A 23433-nucleotide genomic window follows, 5' to 3' on the forward strand; every position below is an offset into this window, starting at 1 on the left:
TGGGGCATAACTAGGAACATCTGAGAGAATGGGAAGTTGTCTTTGGAACATAGTAATAGGGGAGTCTTTCTTGGATAGATGGTCTCTCCTCCTACCCCAACAATAGGAGAGGTGGACGGCACTGTTTGCCCCCAGAATTCTGTCAGGACTGAGAAGGTAGCCCTGGTGTCAAGGAGAAAGTCAACCTTTCTCCCATCCACCTGAATCCACACCCTGGGTTCCTGTCTCATTATGGCCAGGGACAAGGACCCAAGGCTCCGTCAACTGATTGCCATGCCCAGAGGGTCGGAGGGTTCCCTGGCCATAGGCCTCCTACGGGATCTAGGACAGTCAGAGCCCCAATGACCTTGTTGTTGACATTTAGGGCATGGGGTACATGGAGTGTGTGGTGCGGAGCATGCCCTGGCCCAATGTCCCTCCTTGCCATACTTGAAGCAGGTGTGGGGGGGGAGGTTTCGGTGATGGGTGGCGACCTGAGGAAGCACCCTGTAGGGCCTGGGTGAGCATCTGAAATTTCTCAGTCTGGGGGGTGGCAGGGCCTTGTTTGAGCTTTTTTAGTTTGGCCCAGATGTCGGGGTAGCTCTGCGAGAGGAAATATGTCATAAGGACATGATGGCCATCTGGGGTTTTGGGATCTAGGTTACTATTGAAGGGCTTTCGTAAGCTGATCCAGAAATTCTGATGGGGTCTCTTGTAATTTTTGGAAATTGACGGCCTTACGTGCCACTTTTTGAGCCCAGCAATAATACATGTGGAGAATTGGTCCCTTCTCTGTATGCCAGCTTGTGTATTATAATCCCTGTCAGGAGTTTGATCTGGGGCAGCAAGTGGCCCCGGAGGGTGATTGGGATTAACTCGGTGAGTTTCATCTGCATGGGCTCTGGCAAGTTCCCAGACTCTAGTACGTTCCTCAAGAAGGAGAGTATTAGCCAATAACATATAAGTGAGGCTATAAGCCTGGAGGACCATTGAAACTCTCTTCTGTGGTGAATGAACCCAACCTTCACTCGAGTAGCATGAGGTCATTCATAGAGAACGGGACATGTACCCGGATAATGCCCTCAGGTCCAGCAACTTCTCTTAAGGGGGCCATGGTTTGTGGGACTGGGGAGCGGAACCTAGTTTGGGGGGAACTAAAGGTGTTGGCAGAGTCAAGGGGAACACCTGAGGGGCTGGACAGAGCTGACGGGGGAGGTCGGTAGGGAGGGGGTTCATTTGCCGAATAGGTCAGGGTAAGAACGAAGAAGAGAAAAAGCCTCAACATAGGGGATCTCCTTCCACTTTTTTGAGCACTCGCAGAAGTTAAACAGATCTCTGAGAATTGCGGGATCTAGGGATCCTCCTGGGGACCATTGACTTTGATTGTCTAATTGATAATAAGGCCAATCTTGTGTGCAGAATTTAATAAGGGGGAGTCTGCAGGGAAGGAAGAAGAGGCCCCCATAGGTCAGGAGAGGGACAAGGGTGGTTGAGAGAGAGAGACAGAGGAGTGCCTATTCTTCCACCCCTCAGTACCTCCTGCTCAGGAACTGGGTTCCAGAGAGTCCACCGTGACCGTGAAGGTCATGCTGGGGTGTGTTTTCTCCTCCAGATTGGGCGTCAGAGGTTTGCAGGAGGATCACGGTCAAAGCCCCTGCATAGCCTGTCTGAAGTTGGATACCCAATAGGGGAACCCACCTACTGAAGAGCTGGTGTTGTGCGAGTAGCAGCGCTTGAAAGAGTGGAGGAGGATGGCAAGCCTTGAGAGAGGGGGCCCTCGAGCAGCGAGGAATTCCCCTTCCCGGGTTTCAGCACCAATGAAAGAACGATCAAGGTTTGCCGTTGGAGAAAATGCCCATTTATTGAGGCAGCTCTGCATATTTATAGAGCTGGGGATGGTCTGATGGTTGAAACAGTTTAACAGTTTTGGCAGCTGGCATGGGGTGCTTTCTGATTGGTGGATAAGGATCATGTGAGTCATCAGGACTCACCATTGGATGGCTCTTCTCGGGGGATGGGGAGGTTAGTCTTTGGAGCTGGGGCGACTCCCAACAGAGACCACATTTTGACCCAGCTATCCCACTCCTTTTTGTATATCCAAAGGACTTAAAAACAGCATATTAAAGGAACACAGCCACATCAATGTTTATAGCAGCACAATTCACAATAGCTAAACTGTGGAACCAAACTAGATGCCCTTCAATAGATAAATGGATAAAGAAAATGTGGTATATATACATAATAGAATATTACTCAGCAATAAAAGAGAATAAAATCATGGCATTTGCAGGTAAATGGATGGAGTTGGAGAACATAATACTAAGTGAATTTAGCCAATCCCAAAAGACAAAGCTGAATGTTTTCTCTGATATAAGGAGGCTGATTCATAGTGAGGTTGGGATGGGAAGCATGGGAGGATTAGATAAACTCCACATAAGGCAAAGGGGTGGTAGGGGAAGGGAGGGGACATGGGGGTAGGAAAGATGGTACAGTGAGATGGACATCATTACCCTAAGTACATGTATGAAAACACAAATTGTGTGAATATACTTTGTATACAATCAGAGATATGGAAAATTGTGCTGTATATGTGTAATATGAATTGTAATGCATTCTTCTGTCATATATAACAAATTAGAAAAAAACCCAAAACTAAAAAAAAATCCTCCCTGATCAGATTTAGGAGATTTATTGGTCATCTCTGAAGGGCTAGAGGCTGAAAATAATAAAGCCTCACTTATCCAGGTACAGATGAATATGCCTCTAATCTCAACAGTTTGGGAGGTATAGGAAGGAGAATCATGAGTTTAAAGCCAGCCTCAGCAACTTAGTGGGGCACTAAGAAATTTAGCAAGACCCTATCTAAACAAAATACAAAAAGGGCTTGGAAATGTGGTTCAGTGGTTAAGTGCCCCTGGGTTCAATTCCCAGTACCTGCACCCCTCCTTCCCTGAAAAAAAAATCAGTTGCACTTGTTGAACCTCTGGAGAAGCAGGACAGAGAGAGTTCAAGATTTTTTCACAGAATAGTAGACACCCATGATGTCAGGGATCCAGTTTCAGGCAGTCTGAAGCCATTCCTTTAGAACAAGGGGAAAGAAATACATACTGTGAGAATTATTCCTTCTTGAGAGGTTGTCTTATCTCAACTCCAGGCTCTGGGTAGCTCATGAAGTACACATTCATAGAAAACTATACCCACTCTGGTGTCAGAGAAAACCTCATTTCTTTTTTTAGAGGTGGTCTTGGGGATTGAACTCAGGGGCACTCAACCATTGAGCCATATCCCCAGCCCTTTTTTGTATTTTCTTTAGAGAGAGGGTCTCACTGAGTTGCTTAGTGCCTAACTGTTGCTGAAGATGATGTTGAACTCACAATCCTCCTGCCTCAGCCTCTGGAGCTACTGGGATTACAGGTATGCAACACTGTGCCTGGCAGAAAACCTCATTTATCAGGGTAGTTCTGGCCTAACCTTGGGGAGTAAGAATTACACTCCCCTGGACAGGCTAAGGAGGAGTTTGATTATTCACAGCTGGGGAGCTAAGAGCTGAATGAAGAGACTTGCCCTACCCAAATTGTTAGAAGAATCTTGGGACACCAAGGATTAAGGGTTCCAGCAGAAGGTGACCTGAGGCCTCTTGTGGTAGGAATAGGAAATCTTGGAAAAAGCTGAAATATTTTCCCAAGCATGGAGGCATGGCTAGGGCCAAGGTGGGAGGTGGTATTCATGCCTAAAGCCCTGTTCCCAGACTGGAATCCCAGTCATATTTCTGAGGATTCCTTTGGCCCAAATATGAACATTGGAATAACAATTTCCTGGCCAGACTTAGGAGGAGAGGGTTTGGTCACAAGGGGGAGCCAGCAACACATGAGGAGCCTTACCTGTGATAATCTTGGGAAAAATGAGATATAGGATTCAGTAAAGAAGTAGGGGAAACCCCAAATAAAAACTTTTAGGCAACCTGAGGTAATTCTGGATAGAATCAGGATAAAGAAATTCCTAGAGTGAGGAGAGCAGTTTGTGGGCACTTGGTGTGAGTTGGGGGGTTGGATGTAAATTGGGTATGAGACAATCCATGCACCCAGGAGGGGGCTCACTAGCTCACTTTCCTTCAGGTGTTTAGGCCCAATATTTTTTCTTGAAATTTTTATTCTTTTTAGTTATTTGTGACAGTAGAATATATTTTGACATATCATATGTACATGGAGTATAACTTCCCATTCTTGTAGTTATAAATGATGTGAACTTTCACTGGTTGTGTATACATATATGAACATAAGAAAGTGATACCTGATTTATTCCACTGTCTTTCCTATTTCCATCTCTCCTCATTTTCCTTCATTCCCCTTTTTATAATCTAATGAACTTTTATTCTTCCTTCCTCCCCTTATTGTGAGTCAGCATTCACATATCAGAGAGAAAATTTAGCCTTTGATTTTTTTTTTTGGTTTGGCTTATTTCACTGAGCATAAGAGTCTCCAGTTCCATCCATTTACTGGAAAATACCATAATTTTATTTTTCTTGAAGGCTGAGTAATAGTCCATTGTGTATATGTACCACATTTCCTTTATTAATTTATCTGTTGAAGGGCACTATTATGGTTTAGATGTGAGGTGTCCCCCAAAAGCTCATGTGTGAAACAATGTAAGAAGGTTCAGAGGAGAAATAATTGGGTTGTGAGAGTCTTGATGCAATCAATGAATTAATTCTCTGATAGGGATTAACTGGTAACTGAAGTGGTAAGGTCTGGCTAGAGGAATTGGGAATAGGGTGTGGCTTTGTGATATATTTTTGTATATGTCAATTGGAGACCTCTTTTCTTTCTGATAGTGATATGAGCTACTGTCAACTGTCACACTTTACACCATGATGTTCTGCCTCACCTCAAGCCCTGAAGAATGGACCTGGCCTAGATAGACTAAGACCTCTGAAACCAAACCTTGAAACCTCAAATAAACTCTTCCTCTCATAAAATTGTTCTGGTCAGATCTTTTAGTCAAATCAGCAAAAAGAAAAAAAAAAGAAAAAGAAACAAAGGTGACTAAAACAGGCAACTAAGTTAGTTCTATAGTTAGCTATTGTGAATTGAGCTGCTATTAACATTGATGTGGCCACATCACTATAGTATGCTGATTTGAAATCCTTTGGATATATATTGAGGAGTGGGCTAACTAGGTCAAATGGTGGTTCCATTCCACACTAAAGTGGTTGCACCAATTTGCAGTCCTACCAGCAAAGTATGAGTGTACCTTTATCCCCACATCCTAACATTTATTGTTAATTATGTTCTTGAAATTGCCATTCTGATTAGAGTAAGATATATCAGTGTAGTTTTAATGTGCATTTCTCTAATTATTAGAGATGTTGAACATTTTTTTCATATATTTGTTGACCATTCATATTTCTTATTCTGTGAAGTTTAGTTCTTTTGTTCATTTATTGATTGGGTCATTTTGTTGTTGTTGTTGTTGACTTCTTTATATATCCTGCAGATTAACACTCTTTCTGAGGTATAGATGGAATATTTTTTCTCCCATTCTTATAGGTTATGTCTTCACCTTCTCAATTGTGGGGGGCCAATCTTAGTGGAATGGAACAATAATCCTCTAGCAAAATGTCAGAGGGGATGGATTGGCCAGGGCTAGGAAATAAAGGACAGGTAGCATATAGTCATTTCTGGTGGGAGGAGTTATGATAAAATTTGGAGTATAAAAATATCTTTCTCCAAATATGAGGGAAGAGTTTGGGATCCCAGCCAGGAGCAGGGCTTCATCCAAGCAAACTTGGATGAAGTTCTGTCCCATACTTGAGCATTGGAATTATCTTTCATTGGCCAGACTTAGCAGGAGAGATTGGTTCTTCCAACAGGAAGAGCTTTGCCTCATGGCAACCCTAGAAATAGTTCACTAAAGCTGAGATAAAAGTTTCACCAAAGAAGTAGGACAATGGAGAAAGCAAACTTGCAACCTGAGGACATTGCTACAGGAATAAAGAGGAAAATTTTCCAATGATGAGATAAGGTGAGTGCAGTGGTCCATGCCTATAATCCCAGTGACTCAGGAGATCGAGGCAAAAAGGATAACAAGGTGGAGGTCAGTCTCAGCAACTTAGTGAGGCCCTGAGCAACTCAGTGAGACCTTGTCTATAAATAAAATATAAAAAATGGCTGGGGATATAATTCAGTGATAAAGCATCCAAGGGTTAATTCACTGGTCCTCCACCCCCCTCCCCCCCCCCAAAAAAAAAGAATGGAAAGCTGAGGAAAAGGGTTTACTACAGAAACACAGAGTAACCAGGACTTAATGGTGCTCATTGCAGGCATTCTGAGACCATTCCTGGCTGAAAAGGGAGGCAAAATTCCCAGGAGAAGAGAACAGTTTCTCTGAGGCAGTGTCCTTGACAGGCAGGTGGTTGGCAGGCTGGTAAAAGAGCATGAGTGGAAACTGGCATCCATTCTGAGATACCAAATTTCTGAGGGTTTTCCTGGCCCAATATTGTCACAGTGGACTAATAATAATTTTATCTTCTGGATAAAATGAAGAGGAGTTTGATTGGTAACAGCCAGGAAATCAGATGTTGAATGAAGAGCCTTGTCCTGAGCAAAGTCCTAGGAGAAACAGGGTGAACTAAAGTATATTTTGTCCCCAGGAATTGGTCACAATCAGGATGTAATCATGCCTATGTTGGAAAATCAGACTATCACTGGCAGAACAAGGAGGAAGAAATTCCTGGGAGGAACAGAACAGTTTCTATGCAGTGCTGGCTTGGCTTGGCTGTGAGTTGTTGGCTGACTGTAATGTGTCCTTGTATGGAAATCTGCACCCAGTCTGCTGTCCCAGAAGCCACATTCATTAGGGTCCTTCTGGCCCTGACTTGGGACATTAAATTAATATTCCAAAGCCATTATGGGGGAGATCAGTAATTGCCAGCTGTTAACCCAGGGGTGGAAATGAAGAGCCCAGTGCCACTTAAACTTCTAGTTCCAAGTCACATCACAACAAAAGGGATAAAGCCTAGACTGTACCCTAAGCCCTGGAGGCACAATCTCCAAGGTAACAGTGAGTCAGCCTTGGCCTAATCCTCTGCAGAGCTGTGTTAAGGTACTTGCTGAAATGTGGCATTGACCTTCACCCTTAGTAGCTCTGCCGGTCTCTGCCTTAGCCAAGTCCACCAGAAAGCACAGAAAGCGTTTAAAGATGCATTTGGATGCTAGGTAGTTGCCATAAACTTTAGCAGCTCTCTTGCACATTCTCAGCTATGGGGGCTCTGCTTCCCATGTAAGGTCATGTGATTTCACAAGAACCACACGCAGCTGGGACAAGGGGGTCTGAAAATTCCCACTGCTCTGCCTTTCTGTCCCCTCACCTATACTTGAGAAGAGGGTTCAGATCCTGGATTTCTGACAAGCTTCTGGTTCCTGCCCTGTGACTGGACTTGACTCCTCAGCTCCCCCATAAAAATTTCTCCAAGCAGTGTGGCAGTCTGCATGCACACAATACCCCATGGCCTGAATATACCATGAGTGCTTAGAACTTTCTAACTGTCCCTAGGCTGTGCCTTGCTGGCAACACACTTTTACCTGTCAGTAGGTAGACCTACATCTCAGGCCAGGAGAAGGATTATTTCCCTATTTGCCTCTTGCATTCCAACCTCTTGGAACTCTAGCTGGTTGTATTGTGCATATACCAAAGCACAGCTAACACAAATAAACTAAAGTGCTTCTATCCACCAATAAAAAATTGCCTGGCATAGTTGCACACACCTGTAATCCCAGTGGCTCAGGTTACTGAGGCAGGAGGATTGCAAGTTAAAAGCCAGCCGTAGCAACTTAGTGAGGTTCTAAGCAACTCAGCAAGACCCTATCTCTGTCTCTAAATAAAAATTAAAAAAGGCTGGGAATGTGGCTTTTAGTGGGTAAGTGCTCCTGGGGTTCAATCTCCAGTACTAAAAAGAGAGAGAGAGAGAGAGAGAGAGAGAGAGAGAGAGAGAGAGAGAGAGAGAGAGAGAGAGAGAGAGAGAAAGAAGAAGAAGAAAAGAAGAAGAAGAAGAAGAAGAAGAAGAAGAAGAAGAAGAAGAAGAAGAAGAAGAAGAAGAAAAGGAAGGAAGGAAGGAAGGAAGGAAGGAAGGAAGGAAGGAAGGAAGGAAGAGAAATTGATTGCATTTTAATTCTCAGGGCTCATTCTTTGTAATACCAATAGTTTCCTCAATGTGTTTCCATGGAAAATTTTGTTTCTGTTAAAGTTTGAAACTTTCCTAGATTCAGCAGCACATATATTTAATTCTGGTGAGACAGGAGACTAAGGCAGGAGGGTCCCAAATTTGAGGCAAGTCTCAGCAACTTAGTGATACTATTTAAAAACTAAAAATAAGAACTGGGGTTATACCTTAGTAGTACACTTGGCTAGCATGTGTAGGCACTGGGTTTGATTCTCAGTACCACATAGAAATAAATAAAAATAATAAATAATAAATAAAAATAAATAAATTGACAACTAATATATATAAATTAACATAAATAAATAAATAAATAAATAAAATAAAGGTATCATGTCAATCACAACTAAAAATAAACATAAATACATAAAAATAAATAAAATAAATGTATTCTGCCCATCTATAACTAAAAATATTTTTAAAAACACTAAAAATAAACAAGCCTGGGGATATAACTGCAAAATAAATAAATAAGATAAATAATTAAAGTTTTAAGCAGTATAAATGTTTGGAAACATAGGCAAGGATACATGCTCCATTGAGTGAGGTAACAAAACCCTGAAGCACCTACTACTACTGACTTTCTTTCTATTCCTTCCCGCAGAATGCTCAGTGGAGGCTATGGGGCAAGTACAAGTCCTACAAGCAATTTTTTTTGCACTGGGATTGAACCCAGGGGCACTTAACCACTGAGCCACATTTTTATTTTATTTAGAAATAGGGTGTTGCTGAGTTCCTTAGGACCTTGCTGAGTTGGTGAGGCTACCCTCAAAGTTGTGATCTTCCTGCATCAACCTCCCAAGCCACTGGGATTACAGGCATGCAAAATGTTTGGCCTTAGAAGCCATTTTTGAACTATGCATACTTGGCCTTGAACCCTGGCCCTGGTGCCTTGAAATGAATAATGTAAACCTCATGCTGCTATCCTCTGTCAATTTAGTAAGAACCTGGCTTAGGATCATCTCTGCCTTGGATTCACTGCTTCTCCTACAAGCTGTTTTAAAACTGCACATAGTTAGTCAAAATATGTGGTAAACATACTAAGCCAACATGAAGAATGAAACCTGTTGCTATTACAGAGAAATATCCCACTGTGTGAATGAAGATGGTACCTGCCTTTGGGATCTCCCAAGAAAGGACCCTTTGAATTCTTTCATTTTTTTCCACTTTTATAAATTTATTCAACTATAAATGCATTATTACAAAACACCATTTAAAACAAAAAGCTTGACTAACAGAGTTTAATCTTAAAAAATACAACTGTACATCTAAGAACATAGGTAGATTGAATGAAAAAGATATGAGTGTTTTACATACAAAAGTCACTAAAGAAAACTGGGGGTGGGCAAAATTATGATATGCAAAGCATTTAAAAAATATTTTAGTTATACATGGACCTCCATTTTATTTATTTATTTAAATTTATTTTTAGTTATTCATGGGCACAATATCTTTTTTGTTTATTTATTTTTATATGGTGCTGAGGATCAAACCCAGTGCCTCATACAGGCTAAGTAAGTTCTGTACAACTTAGTCACAACCCAAACCCTATTTATTTATGTTTATGTGGTGCTGAGGTTTGAACCCAATATCTCACATGTGCTGGGCAAGTACTCTATCACTGACCCACAAAGCAGCTATGCAAAACTTTTTAAAACAAAAACTTATATAAGATAAAATATATTTTAAATTAAAAAAACTTTGAAAAGAGGGAAAGTAGATAATTTCATGAAGATTAAATGAACCTTTCCCTGGGATACAACAATAAGAGTAGATGTATTTGTAATTCCCATCATACTTCCAAAATATACAAAAGTAAGATGAAGATAATTGAATAAATAGAGACTAACACTTTAAAACTAAGAGACACTAATCCCCACTTACTATAAAGAAAAGTAAAGTCATGCAAAATGGTTATCTCAAAATAGAAGACTTGAAAAATATTTTAAACCAATTAGACCTACATGATCAATGATATAAATAACAAAGGAAATATACTGGTAGACCAACTTGTAGATATTGAGACAGAGGTTAATGGATATGAAAAATATTAAAATCATTTTATAAACACCTTTGGATCCTTTCACTCATGCTCTTCTAAGCTGTTTTGAACTGCACATATTTCACCATAAGTGTCAGTCAACCTTGGAAGTGGGCATGAAGAATGTGAACATCGTGCTACAGGGGAAAAAAAAATCCCATTAAATATGGTGTAATCTCATTGAAAACCTGTTTTGGGGACACCCCAGCAATCTTTCACTGCTGCTTGTGCAAGCAGGTTTCAAAGTGCACATGTATGGCCCTAAATAGCCTGGTCTTCATGAACCCAACTCATGAAAGTGAAAAAATTATTGCATTGGGGGTTAATTCCCAATTCTCTTTCCATGAAATGGAACATACCTTTGGAAATTTACTGCAACTTGTCTTTGACTAATGATTCTACAAGCCATTTTTAAACTGTAAAACTTGGCCATTAGGAGAACAGATTCTAAAAGGAAGTAAAAGAAAACTTGAAGCTTGTGGGGCAACAGGTACAATTCAGAAAGCCCTGTCTGTGCATTAAGTAAAAACCTGACTCTGAAGCTCCCAGCCACTTGCATTTGACAATAGCTCCAGTGAGTGTTTTTGTTTGTTTGTTTAATATTTATTTATTTATTTATTTTAGTTTTAGATGGATACAATACTTTTATTTTATTTATTTATTCATTTTTTTGTGGTGCTGAGGATCAAACCCAGGACCTTGCATGTGCTGAGCGAGCACTTCACCGCTGAACCACAACCCCAGCCCCAAGTGTTGGTTTATCTTGTTTTGTTTCTTAGATGGACATAATAGCTTTGTTTTATTTATTTGTTTTATGTGGTTTTGAGGCTTGAACCAGTGCCTCACATATGACAGGCAAGTGCTCTATCACTGAGCTATAATCCCAGCTTCTTCTACTCTCTTTTTAAATGGTTGTATTGCATATGTTTAAAAGCGAATCTAATGTAAATAAATTATGGCACATCTCTTTACCAATCAGATTTTGCATTCTTTTTAAATTTATTTTTATTGATTTAGTTATATATGACAGTAGAATCCACTATGATATAATTGTACAAGCATGGAATATATTTTATTCTGTAATCAGAATAAGACCTCATTTTCTTTGGGGTATACATAATGGTGGAATTCACTTAGGTATCTTCATATAAGTACATAGAAAACTAATGTTAGATTTATTTTTCTGTCTTTGCTATTCCAATACCACTTCCCTTTGCTTTATTCCCCTTTTTCTAATCTACTGAACTTCTTTTCTCTCACTCCCCGCTTCTGCTTTATTATGCTCTAGTTTCCACATATCAAAAGAAACATTTAACCCTTGTGTTTTTTAGGATTGTCTTATTTCACTGAGCATGATATTCTCCAGTTCCATCCATTTACCTGAAAATGCATACAAGTTCATTCTCCTTTATGGCTGTGAAATATTCCATCATGTACATATACCACATTTTCTTTATCCATTTATCTGTTGAAGTATACCTAGGTTGGTTCCATAGCTTAGCTATCATGGATTCAACTATTATAAACATTGATGTGGCTTTGTCACTGCAGTATGCTGGTTTTAAATGCTCTGGATATTTGCCCAGGAGAGGGATAACTGGGTTCCATTCCTAGTTCTTTCAGGAATCTCCACATTACTTTCTTTAGTGTTTGTACCAATTTGCAGTTCCACCAGCAATGTAGGAGTGTAGCTTTTTTCCCACATTCACTCCAACATTTATTGTTACTTGTATTCTTCTTTTAAGAGAGAGAGAGAGAGAGAGAGAGAGAGAATTTTAATATTTATTTTTTAATTTTCGGCAGATACAACATCTTTGTTTGTATGTGGTGCTGAGGATCCAACCCAGGCTGCATGCATGCCAGGCGAGCACGCTACCGCTTGAGCCACATCCCCAGCCCCATTACTTGTATTCTTAATAATTGCCATTCTGACTGGAGTGAGATGAAATCTCAGTGTAAGTTTAAATTTGAATGCCAGGAACAGAGAGATTTCAGATGAAGTTTCAAACTAAATTCACAAAGAAGGCTCATAGAATTCTTTTCCTTTGCAGAATGAGGTTCACATTCTTCATATCAGATGATTAGGGCTAGTGCTCAATGTGGAGAACTGTGTTCAATTTGAAATTGGCTCCTAGAAACAACAGTAAAATGGAAGTGATAGGAAAATTTCCAGAGGCAGTTTAAAATTTAATTAAAAGAGGGGTCTTAGAGAATCAGTCCCTATTGCAACACCAGGTCACATCCTTCTTATTGGTCAATTAGGGCTTGTTTTATATTAAAACATTTTTTCATTGCTGTGACAAAAAGTCCAACAAGAAAAATTTTAGAGGAGAAAAGGTTTATTTGGTGCTCATGATTTCAGAGGTCTCAGAGCACAGAGGGCTGAGTCCATTGCTCTGGGCCCTAGTTGAGGCAGAACATCATGATGGAAGGGTGTGGAGGAAGAAAGCAGCTCAGGACATGGCCATCAGGAAGGGGATGGGGAGAGAGAGAGAGAGAGAGAGAGAGAGAGAGAGAGAGAGAGAGAGAGAAGAGGCAAGGAGAGGAGAGGGAACTCCACTCACCAAGGACAAAATAGAAACCCCAGATTTATGCCCCCAGTGATCTACTTTCTTCTGCCACACTGTACCTTCTTACAGACACTATCTAGTTAAACCATTTGGGTGGATTGATGAACTGATTACGTAAAGGCTCTTATAGTCCAATAATTTAACCTCTTAATTTTCTTGCATTGTCTCACACATGAGCCACTATTGGACACTTTATAGCTAAATTATAACAGGTCCAATGTTCATTATGGACTAATTGGTGCAAATTCAAAATAGCTTTTTTTTTTTTGTATTCAGATAAAACCAGTAGTGTGTTCCCACTGAACCACATCCCCAGCTTATTTTTATATTTTATCTATAGACACAAGGTATTATTAAGTTGCTGAAGCTAGGTTTGAAGTAGAAATCTTCCTGCCTCAGCCACCAGAGCCACTGGGATTACAGGAATGTGCCACCATGCTTGCCTGAAAATAGCTTATAATAACAGAGAAGGTAATTGACTGATCTGGAGAAAGTAAAACTGGTACTATATGAGGAACAATTCCCAATGTCCTGTCTTACTCCAATTATTTTCTATTTTCAAAATACACATATGAAGAGAAAAGTCAATACTTAATATATAGATTAGAAAAGTATTACATAACAATGTTATTGTCAAAATGCAATACTTGAACATGACTGTTGCCCATCATAGTTGTGGAGAATAAATATAAAATGTATTCACTGAGTGTTTACCAGGTACATGCAGAATACTGACACCATTAATGTTCTTTACTCACTTGATTCATAATACATTCATATGTCCTACATAATACTATTATTATTATTCTCACTTAACAGATGAGTATATGTGGGCACATGTGTGGCCATAATGGACACTGGCCCTAATGGGCTGGATAAATTTGAACTTGGTGTGGTTCTGGGGAAATATTCCCAGTTATATTTTTGTGAATTAAGTGAGAATCTGCCATTGGGCTGCCTCTACCTATAGATATACTTTAAATGGCTATGTTCAGAAACCAAGGATCACGTAAATATTTTGCTAAAATCAGAAAAATGTTCAAATTAATGAATAAATCAATAAACATAAAGAATGAAAATGCTGCTCTTTCTGTTGTCTGTAGTCTGAGAATCTGTAGTGGGCTCATAATAGGACTAGGTTACTTAGAAAGCTATTAAATCATGAACAAATGTAGCATTGCTGATTATTTTATATATGTGTTATGTACATTTGTCCCTCAGTATATGTGTGGGGTTGGGTCCAGGAATCCCTGAAACAGAAAAATCCAGGAGACTCAAGTCTCCTATGTAAAATGACATAGTGTTTGCTTATAACATATGGACATCCTCCGGCATACTTTAACTTGTTTCTAAATTACTCATAATAATTATTTCAGTATACAGTATTGAAATACGGTAGTTGCTATACTGCATTATGTAGGGAATAACAACAAGAAAAAGGTTTGTATATGTTCTGTACAGATGTGATTTTTAAAATACTTTAGGTCTGCGCTTGATTGAATACATGAATGAAGAATCTACACATAAAGAGGGCCAAGTGTATATTGAAGTTCCTTCCAACTTTATTAGAGATGTGTCAATATAGTTTCAAATAGAATCAGGAAGAACGAATTCTGTACAGTTAGAAAGTAATCATGGATTCCTTTTATAAAAGAAATCTCCCTCTCTAAGGAGAGGTCTAACAGGAAAGTAGACCAACCTCTCTTAACACTCATCAACTGAACTAAACATGTGCTGTAACAAATGCCTCGGTCCCCTGTATGCACATTGAAATCTGAGAAGTTCAACACGGGAGCAGAATGAAAAACTTTATCATTAAATGTGAGTCAAGGGAAAATGGACTTTTGAAATGAAATAATCTTTAATTTTTGCAAAGACTATGGTCAATCACTCACAGAAAAATTCTGGACAATGGCCAGGAAGAAATTTCTCCTGGATGGATTTCCAAGTTTCTGTGACTAAGCTGACATTTTAGGGTGGATGGAAGAATGGATTTCATCTGGGGAGAGCCACATATTGCTTATATATTACTTATAACCTATGCACATTGGCAAGAGAGAGGTACAGAGCTATGAAGCAGGTATCCTCAGTGTGTGGCCCCTAGAGCAGCATCAGCATAATTGTAAAGTGCAGAAAATGCAGATTCTGGGGTTCACTCCAGACCTACTAAGCTGTAAACTCTGGGAGTAGAAACTATATATCTGTGTTGTAGCAAGGCATCTAGGTGATTCTGATACATGCTCAAGTTCACATATGATCCATGAGCCAGTGGCATCAGCATCACCTGAAATTTTGTTAAAAATGCACAATTTTGTGACTTATGCCAAAACTGTTGAATCTGTACATGTACTGTAAAAAGTTGCCTAGGAGATCTGTATGCACAATAAATATTGAGAAGCTCTACTTAGTAGCAGAGTTAAAAGCTTTATTATTTATTGAGAGTCATGTTTTTAATAATCCCTATATTCTTGGGTAAGGCGTGGATTACAACTTTCAAGTTTCTGAAATCCTTTCCATTTTACGCAGATAAACTGAAAACCTCTCATAATCTTGAATTAATTTTTTTTTTTGTGTGTGGGAGACTTGTAAAAGCAGTTGCATTGGCCAGGTGCAGGGATGTGCTCCTGTAATCCCAATGACTTGGGAGACTGAAAATGATCCTAAATTCAAGATTGGCCCCAGCAAAAATAAAAAGGGCTGTGGATGTGGCTCAGTGGTAAAACTCCACTGGATTCAGGCCTCATCATTAAAGAAAAAAAGTGGCTGCATTGAACCAATCATTGAGTCCTTTCAATTTAAGGTAATACATAGTCTTCTACTGATATCTTTTGTAAAATTACACCAGCTCTTTCATCTATCACCACTGATATTAGGCAAGTCCCTCTACCATTATGAGAAATCATTTCCTCTAATAAAAACAAATGGGAATTACTACATTTGTTCCAGATAGAGCCCAGTTTTATCCAGGGTTTTATCCAATAAAAGTGCCTGTAAATGCCACAGCTGTATAGTATAGAAATGAAAGATGTGATGCAATTTAAAGGCAAACTAGCTTTACTTACTTTATTGTTTGACTAAAAATTCAATAATTTTTATCCACCATTGTTTCTGTAAGTTGATATTTTGCTAATTTATTATGAGAGGAGGAAGTTTGGAAAAAAGAAAAATTTATTTTGAAGAGAATCTCTAATGACAAGTGTTCTTGCAAGGAAAGCAAAAGGAGACAGAAACAAGGTACAGAGGCAAAGCAACAACTCCTGGCCGAGCTGCTAGCTTTATTTATATCAGTAGGTTACATTAGGTCATTGGCATCATTAGTATTTATTGTTCAGTGTATCATTAGGCAGGTTACAGAGTTAGCAACATTGTGCAGCTTAATCTTTCCTTACACACTAAGTCACAATGTGCAATGTTAGGAGCTTTGTGTACCTCTCAAGAAAGTCCATTGTACAATGTTACTTTTATATGGACAGGTTCAGGCTTACTAGAGCTTAGTGAAACATTGTGATTGTTTAACAATAGAATTCCTTTATTCCCAAGAACCGAGTGCCTGAGGTCAAGGTCAAGGCTGATAAGACTTTTTCACAGAGCCTCCTCATAAGGGCATTACCATAGCAGCTAGGCATTGCACATGTATTAGTTATCTTACAAGTCCCTGGGAGAAACTACAGAATATTCCAATTGGGGAAAACAAAATGCTTGTTATTCCTTGGGAGCTTGCCCACCAGAGGAAATTTACTGTTTTGTATATTTCCACAGCCAGAATCCTTACATGATCTTTTAAAATTCATTGACAAATTCTTTTTTTAAAAATTTGTTTTACTTAGTTACACATGACAGTACAATGTCCTTGACATATCATACATTTGAATCAGATGGGATATAATTTCTCATTTTTCTGAGTATACAGTTTGCAGAATCACATTGGTCATGCAGTCACATATATACATACAGTAATAATAATATCTGTTTCATTCTACTATTCTTCTTATCTCCCCAACCTCTCCCCTTCCCTCCCATCACTTCTCTCAACCTAGTCTAGGGTAACGCTATTCTTTTTTTCCCCCACATCTTCATACATGTATTTTGTATAACAGTGAGGGTCTCCTTCCACCATCCATGCAATTCCCTTTCTCTCTCCCTTTCCCTCCCACCTCTCTTCCCAATATAGAGGTAATCTTCTTCCCATGCTGTTCCTCTCTTCCCCATTTTGAGTCACCCCCCTTATATCAGAGAAGACATTTGGCATTTTTTTTTGGATTTGCTAAATTCACTTACCATAATCTGCTCTAATGCCATCCATTTCCCTGCAAATGCCATGATCTTATTATTTTTTTAGTGCTGAGTAATATTCTACTGTGTGTATATGCCACATTTTTTTTTATCCATTCATCCATTGAAGGGCATCTAGGTTGGCTCCGCAGTCTAGCTTTTGTGAATTGTGCTGCTATAAACATTGATGTGGCTGTGTCTCTGTAGTATGCTGTTTTTAGGTCCTTTGGGTATAGTCAGAGAAGAGGAATAGCTGGGTCAAATGGTGGTTCCATTCCCAGCTTTCCAAGGAATCTCCATATTGTTTTCCAAATTGGCTGCACCAATTTGCAGTCCCACCAGCAGTGTATGAGTGTACCTTTCCCCCCACATCCTTGCCAGCACTTGTTGTTGTTTGACTTCATCATGGCTGCCATTCTGACTGGAGTGAGATGATATGTTAGAGTAGTTTTAATTTGCATTTCTCTGATTGCTAGAGATGATGAGCATTTTTTCATATATTTTTTGATTGATTGTATATCCTCTTCTGAGAAGTGTCTGTTCAGGTCCTTGGCCTATTTGTTGATTAGGTTATTTGTTTTTTTGGTGTATGGCTTTTTGAGTTCTTTGTATACCCTAGAAATTAGAGCTCTATCTGATGTGTGAGAGGTAAAAATTTGTTCCCAGGATGTAGGCTCCCTATTCACCTCACATATTATTTCTCTTCTGAGAAAAAAACTTTTTAGTTTGAATTCATCCCATTTGTTGATTCTTGGTTTTAATTCTTGTGTTATAGGTGTCTTATTAAGGGAATTGGGGCCTAGCCCCACGTGATGGAGATTAGGGCCTACTTTTTCTTCTATTAGATGCAGAGTCTCTGGTTTAATTCCTAGCTCCTTGATCCATTTTGAGTTAACTTTTGTGCATGGTGAGAGAAAGGGATTCAATTTCATTTTGTTGCATATGGATTTCCAGTTTTCCCAGCATCATTTGTTGAAGATGCTATCCTTTCTCCAGTGCATGCTTTTAGCACCGTTGTCTAATATAAGGTATTTGTAGTTTTGTGGGTTAGTCTCTGTGTCCACTGTCCTGTACCATTGGTCAACCAGCCTGTTTTAGTGCCAGTACCATGCTGTTTTTGTTACTATTTCTCTGTAGTATAGTTTAAGATCTGGTATAGCGATACCACCTGTTTCACTCTTCCTGCTTAGAATTTCTTTAGCTATTCTGGGTCTCCTATTTTTCCAGATGAATTTCATAATTGCTTTTTCTATTTCTGTGAGGAATGCCATTGGGATTTTGATCAGAATTGCATTAAATCTGTATAGTGCTCTTGGTAATATGGTCGTTTTAATAATATTAATTCTGCCTATCCATGAGCAAGGTATATCTTTCCATCTTCTAAGATCTTCTTCTATTTCTCTCTTTAGGGTTCTATAGTTTTCATTGTATAGATCTTTTACCTCTTTTGTTAAGTTGATTCCCAAGTATTTCATTTTATTTTTTTTTGAGGATATTGTGAATGGGGTAGTTTTCCTCATTTCCTTTTCAGAGGATTTGTCACTGATATACAGGAATGCCTTTGATTTATGGGTGTTGATTTTATATCCTGCCACTTTGCAGGATATAAAATTCATTTACTAGTTCTAGAAGTTTCTTGGTAGAGGTTTTTGGGTCTTCTAGGTATAGAATCATATCATCAGTAAATAGTGATAGTTTAAGTTCTTCTTTTTCTATAGTTATTCCTTTAATTTCTTTCATCTGTCTAATTGCTCTGGCCATTGTTTCAAGAACTATGTTGAATAGAAGTGGTGAGAGAGGGCATCCCTGTCTTGTTCCAGATTTTAAAAGGAATGCCTTCAGTTGTGGTGAGCCGCTTCTGCCGTTTCTGCAGATTATGGTCGCCATTACAAGATGACGCTGGCTCCGCTGTGGTCTGTGACAAACAACTCCTTATCTGGGAGAGTTGGCACATGATTTTTCACCACCCTGTACACCACCCTGTGAGAAAGCTCCACGCGGCAGCTTTGCATTGGGGCTTGGGATGCTTTATTAAGGCTGGGAGGGGCATCCGAGAGAGAGAGAAGAAGAAATATCAAGGGCCTGAATAAACTGCTGAAAGAAGATTCCTGAGTTGCGTCTTCCTTGCGGGCAAGGGGTCGCGACAAGTGGTGCCGAGACCCGGGAACCAGAACTTTCAGCAGTCAGGGGTGGTGCACCGGTTAGTCCCAGGTAAGTGGGATCCGCGACTAAAGCGGGGTTAGTCCCAGGTAAGTGGGATCCGCGATCAAAGCGGGGTTAGTCCCTAGTAAGTGGGATCCGCGACCAAAGCGGGACAGCTCCTCTGTAATGAAAGAGAGAGCCTTACATTTTATTGCAGCTGCACTGTGTACTTTCGCTCCTACTTTCGCTTTCTTTTTTTTGTGCTTTCTTTGTTGTTGTGTCATGGGTGCCGCATCTTCAAGTCCGCTTCTCCTGGCCCTAGATGGCCTGTTACGTTCCAAGGGACTGGAAGTGAAACATAGTACTTTACAGAGATTTTTACAGAAGATAGATATCGCTGCACCGTGGTTTGCATTTTCGGGCAGCCTTACTGTGCCTAGTTGGGATAAATTAGGCAAAGATCTTGACTTTGCTTCTGAGCAGGGCATATTAGAGGGTGGGGTGATACCCCTTTGGAAAATGGTCCGTGGTTGCCTTACAGATGGTAAATGCCAGGAAGCTGTGAGTGAGGGTCAAGCTATTCTTGAGCAACTGCATGAGGAAAAATCTGAAGGATCATGTAGTGAAGTGGCAGAGAGTATTAAAAGTAACAGTAGTGAGAAGGCAAAAGAGCCTGAAGATAAAAATAGGAGAAGGCTCTACCCAGACTTGACCGAATTAAAAACGCCTGAGAACACAAGCGACTCAGAGAGTTCTGAGGACCTTGATATATTGTTACAACAACTACATAAGATAAAAATGAAAAAGAAGAAAAAGGAGACACAGGGCACGCAGGCCTACTGTAAGAAGGGGAAGGGAGTTAACATTGGTCAACAAAACTCTGAGGAGGAGGAGGTAGAATATCTAGAAGAAGATATGGTGCCGATTGCCCCACCTCCGTATGTGGGGGGAGCCAAGGTTCCGGGAGATCTTTTCATGCACAAGTTTGGAGGACAGTTAATACAGATATGGGACTTGCATACCCTGTATTTCAGGACAATAACAGGGGAAGATATCATGAGCCTTTAGACTTTAAGATAATTAAAACCTTGGCAGAATCTGTCCGCACTTATGGCATAGATGCCGCTTTCACTCTCACTCAGGTGGAGGGACTTACTAGATTTTGCATGACTCCCTCAGATTGGGCTAGTCTAGTCCACGCTTGTGTTTCCCCAGGGAAATATTAGGAGTCCAAAGTTGGCTGTTTAATGTTTCTGGCAGTACCCAAGACTCGGAGCGAGGTAGGAGACTTAAAATTACTTCACACAATTCACAATTGTTTAATGCTACATTACCCTCCGCAGCAGTCTGTCTCCAATCTCCGTTCCTGTTTCTTTTGGCTAATGATACATCACAGGGGATGCTTAATTGCTCTAATATTACCTGTTATTTGTCTGAGTGTTGGAATGGATCCTGGCCTATGGCAGTGGTTATGAAAATTCCAACCTTTGTCCCGATCCCGGTTACTGCAGATCCAGAGTCATTTCCTATTGTTGAACTGATTGGAGCCTGTAGAGATTTTGGAATTACGGCAGCTATGGTGACAGCTGTGGCGATATCTGCTGCTGCAGCAGTTATAGCTGGAGTAGCCATGGCCAGCCAAGTACAAACTGCTGCCACTATTAATCAGGTTATTCAACAAACATCCACCATACTTGAGTCCCAAAATTCAATTAATCAACATATTTTGTCAGGGATTTTAGCTGCCAACCAAAGAATAGATTTACTCCAAGCTCAGGTAGAAGAATTGGCCGACTTGGTGCTTTTGGGTTGTGTTGACCAACGTGCACATTTATGTATAACCTCTGTCAGATTTTATGATTCCAGAAATGCCTCCCACATCATCGGGGAGTATCCATCCGGAACCTGGTCCATGGAAGCAGAAAACTTGATCCAGTCTCAACTAACTCAGATTGCTGTTTTGAATAGTACCCGTGTTGAACCAGTGACTTTGGGTCAATTCACCGATTGGATATCTTCTGCTTTTTCCTTCTTCAAAGAGTGGGTGGGAGTAGGCATTTTTGGTGCAATGTGTTGCTTCAGTGTTGTGCTCTGTTTGTGGCTTCTCTGTCGCCTTAAAACTCGCCATGCACAAGAAAAGGCTATGATCATACAAGCTCTTGCAGCTTTAGAAAATGGCAACTCACCTCAAGTCTGGCTTGCGCATCTTAAGCAGTAAACCTTTGTCATGGTCGTTACACCCCAAGTTATTATAACATTGCACTGGGATCGACATGACTTTCCTTGTTATTCTCTTAGTGTTGGAAAGCCCTTGCACTCTGCTGGTCTTACTGCCATTGCACGCAGATGGGTTTCCACACTAGTGCTTTTCTATCGCCTTAAAGTCCGTGCCTTTCTTTCAGGGTGCTGTCAACTTGTTTGTCGTTATAAACAGCCACAGTTCAGCCTCAGCTATCCCCCTTCGTCCACCATCGTCACGATACAGGATGCGAGGCAAGGCACTGCACTTGAGTGATCCTTGACGTGGACCTCAAGGAGAGCATGTCCTATTGCATGCGGGTTAGACGCGTCCACGCCCCGCCCCACGAAAAAAGGCGTCGGCTGATATGGCCTCAGGTCTGGGGAAGGTGCCTCCTTAGGACTGAGTCATACTATGCAGCCACTTCTGCTCAGTGGGATAGGACCTCTACTCTCGCCTGTATTGTTTTAATAAAACAGAAAAGGGGGAACTGTGGTGAGCCGCTTCTGCCGTTTCTGCAGATTATGGTCGCCATTACAAGATGACGCTGGCTCCGCTGTGGTCTGTGACAAACAACTCCTTATCTGGGAGAGTTGGCACATGATTTTTCACCACCCTGTACACCACCCTGTGAGAAAGCTCCACGCGGCAGCTTTGCATTGGGGCTTGGGATGCTTTATTAAGGCTGGGAGGGGCATCCGAGAGAGAGAGAAGAAGAAATATCAAGGGCCTGAATAAACTGCTGAAAGAAGATTCCTGAGTTGCGTCTTCCTTGCGGGCAAGGGGTCGCGACATTCAGTTTTTCTTCTTTTAGGATGATGCTGGCCTGAGGCTTAGCATAGATAGCTTTTACAATGTTGAGGTAAGTTCCTGTTATCCCTAGTTTTTCTAGTGTTTTGAACATAAAGTGGTGCTGTATTTTGTCAAATGCTTTTTCTGCATCTATCTAGATGATCATATGATTTTTATCTTTAAGTCTATTGATGTGATGAATTACACTTATTGATTTCCATATGTTGAACCAACCTTACATCCCGGGGAAGAATCCCACTTGATCATGGTGCATGATCTTTTTGATATGTTTTTGTATCTGATTTGCCAGAATTTTATTGAGGATTTTTGCATCTATATTCATTAGAGATATTGGTCTAAAGTTTTCTTTCCTTGAGGTATCTTTGTCTGGTTTTGGAATCAGGGTGATATTGGCCTCATAAAATGAATTTGGAAGTACTCCCTCTTTTTCTATTTCCTGAAATACTTTGGAGAATATTGGTATTAGTTCTTCTTTAAAGGTCTTATAAAACTCAGTTGTATATCCATCTGGTCCTGGGCTTTTCTTGGTTGGTAATTTTTTGATGGCTTCTTCTATTTCCTCGATTGATATTGGTCTGTTTAGGTTGTGTATATCCTCCTGACTCAATCTGGGCAGATCATATGACTTAAGGAATTTATCAATGCCTTCACTATCTTCTATTTTATTGGAGTATAAGGTTTCAAAATAATTTCTAATTATCTTCTGTATTTCTGTAGTGTCTGTTGTGATATTGCCTTTTTCATACCTTATGCTAGAAATTTGGGTTCTCTCTTCTTCTCTTCATTAGCATGGTTAAGGTTCTGTTGATCTTATTTATTTTTTCAAAGAACCAACTTTTAGTTTTGTCAATTTTTTCAATTGTTTCTTTTGTTTCAATTTCATTGATTTCAGCTCTGATTTTAATTTTTTCTTGCCTTCTACTGCATTTTCTGTTGATTTGTTCTTCCTTTTCTAGGGCTTTGAGATGAAGTGTGAGGTCATTTATTTGTTGCTTTTTCTTCTTTTAAGGAATAAACTCCATGCAATGAATTTTCCTCTTAATACTGCTTTCATAGTGTCCCAGAGGTTTTGAAATGTTGTGTTTGAGTTTTCATTTACCTCTAAGAATTTTTTGATTTCCTCCTTGATGTCTTCTGTAACCCATTGTTCATTCAGTAGCAT

Source organism: Marmota monax, unplaced genomic scaffold (genome assembly GCF_021218885.2).
Source record: "Marmota monax isolate L192 unplaced genomic scaffold, Marmota_monax_Labrador192_F-V1.1 WCK01_AAM20220418_F8-fsc00005, whole genome shotgun sequence".
NCBI lineage: Eukaryota > Metazoa > Chordata > Mammalia > Rodentia > Sciuridae > Marmota > Marmota monax.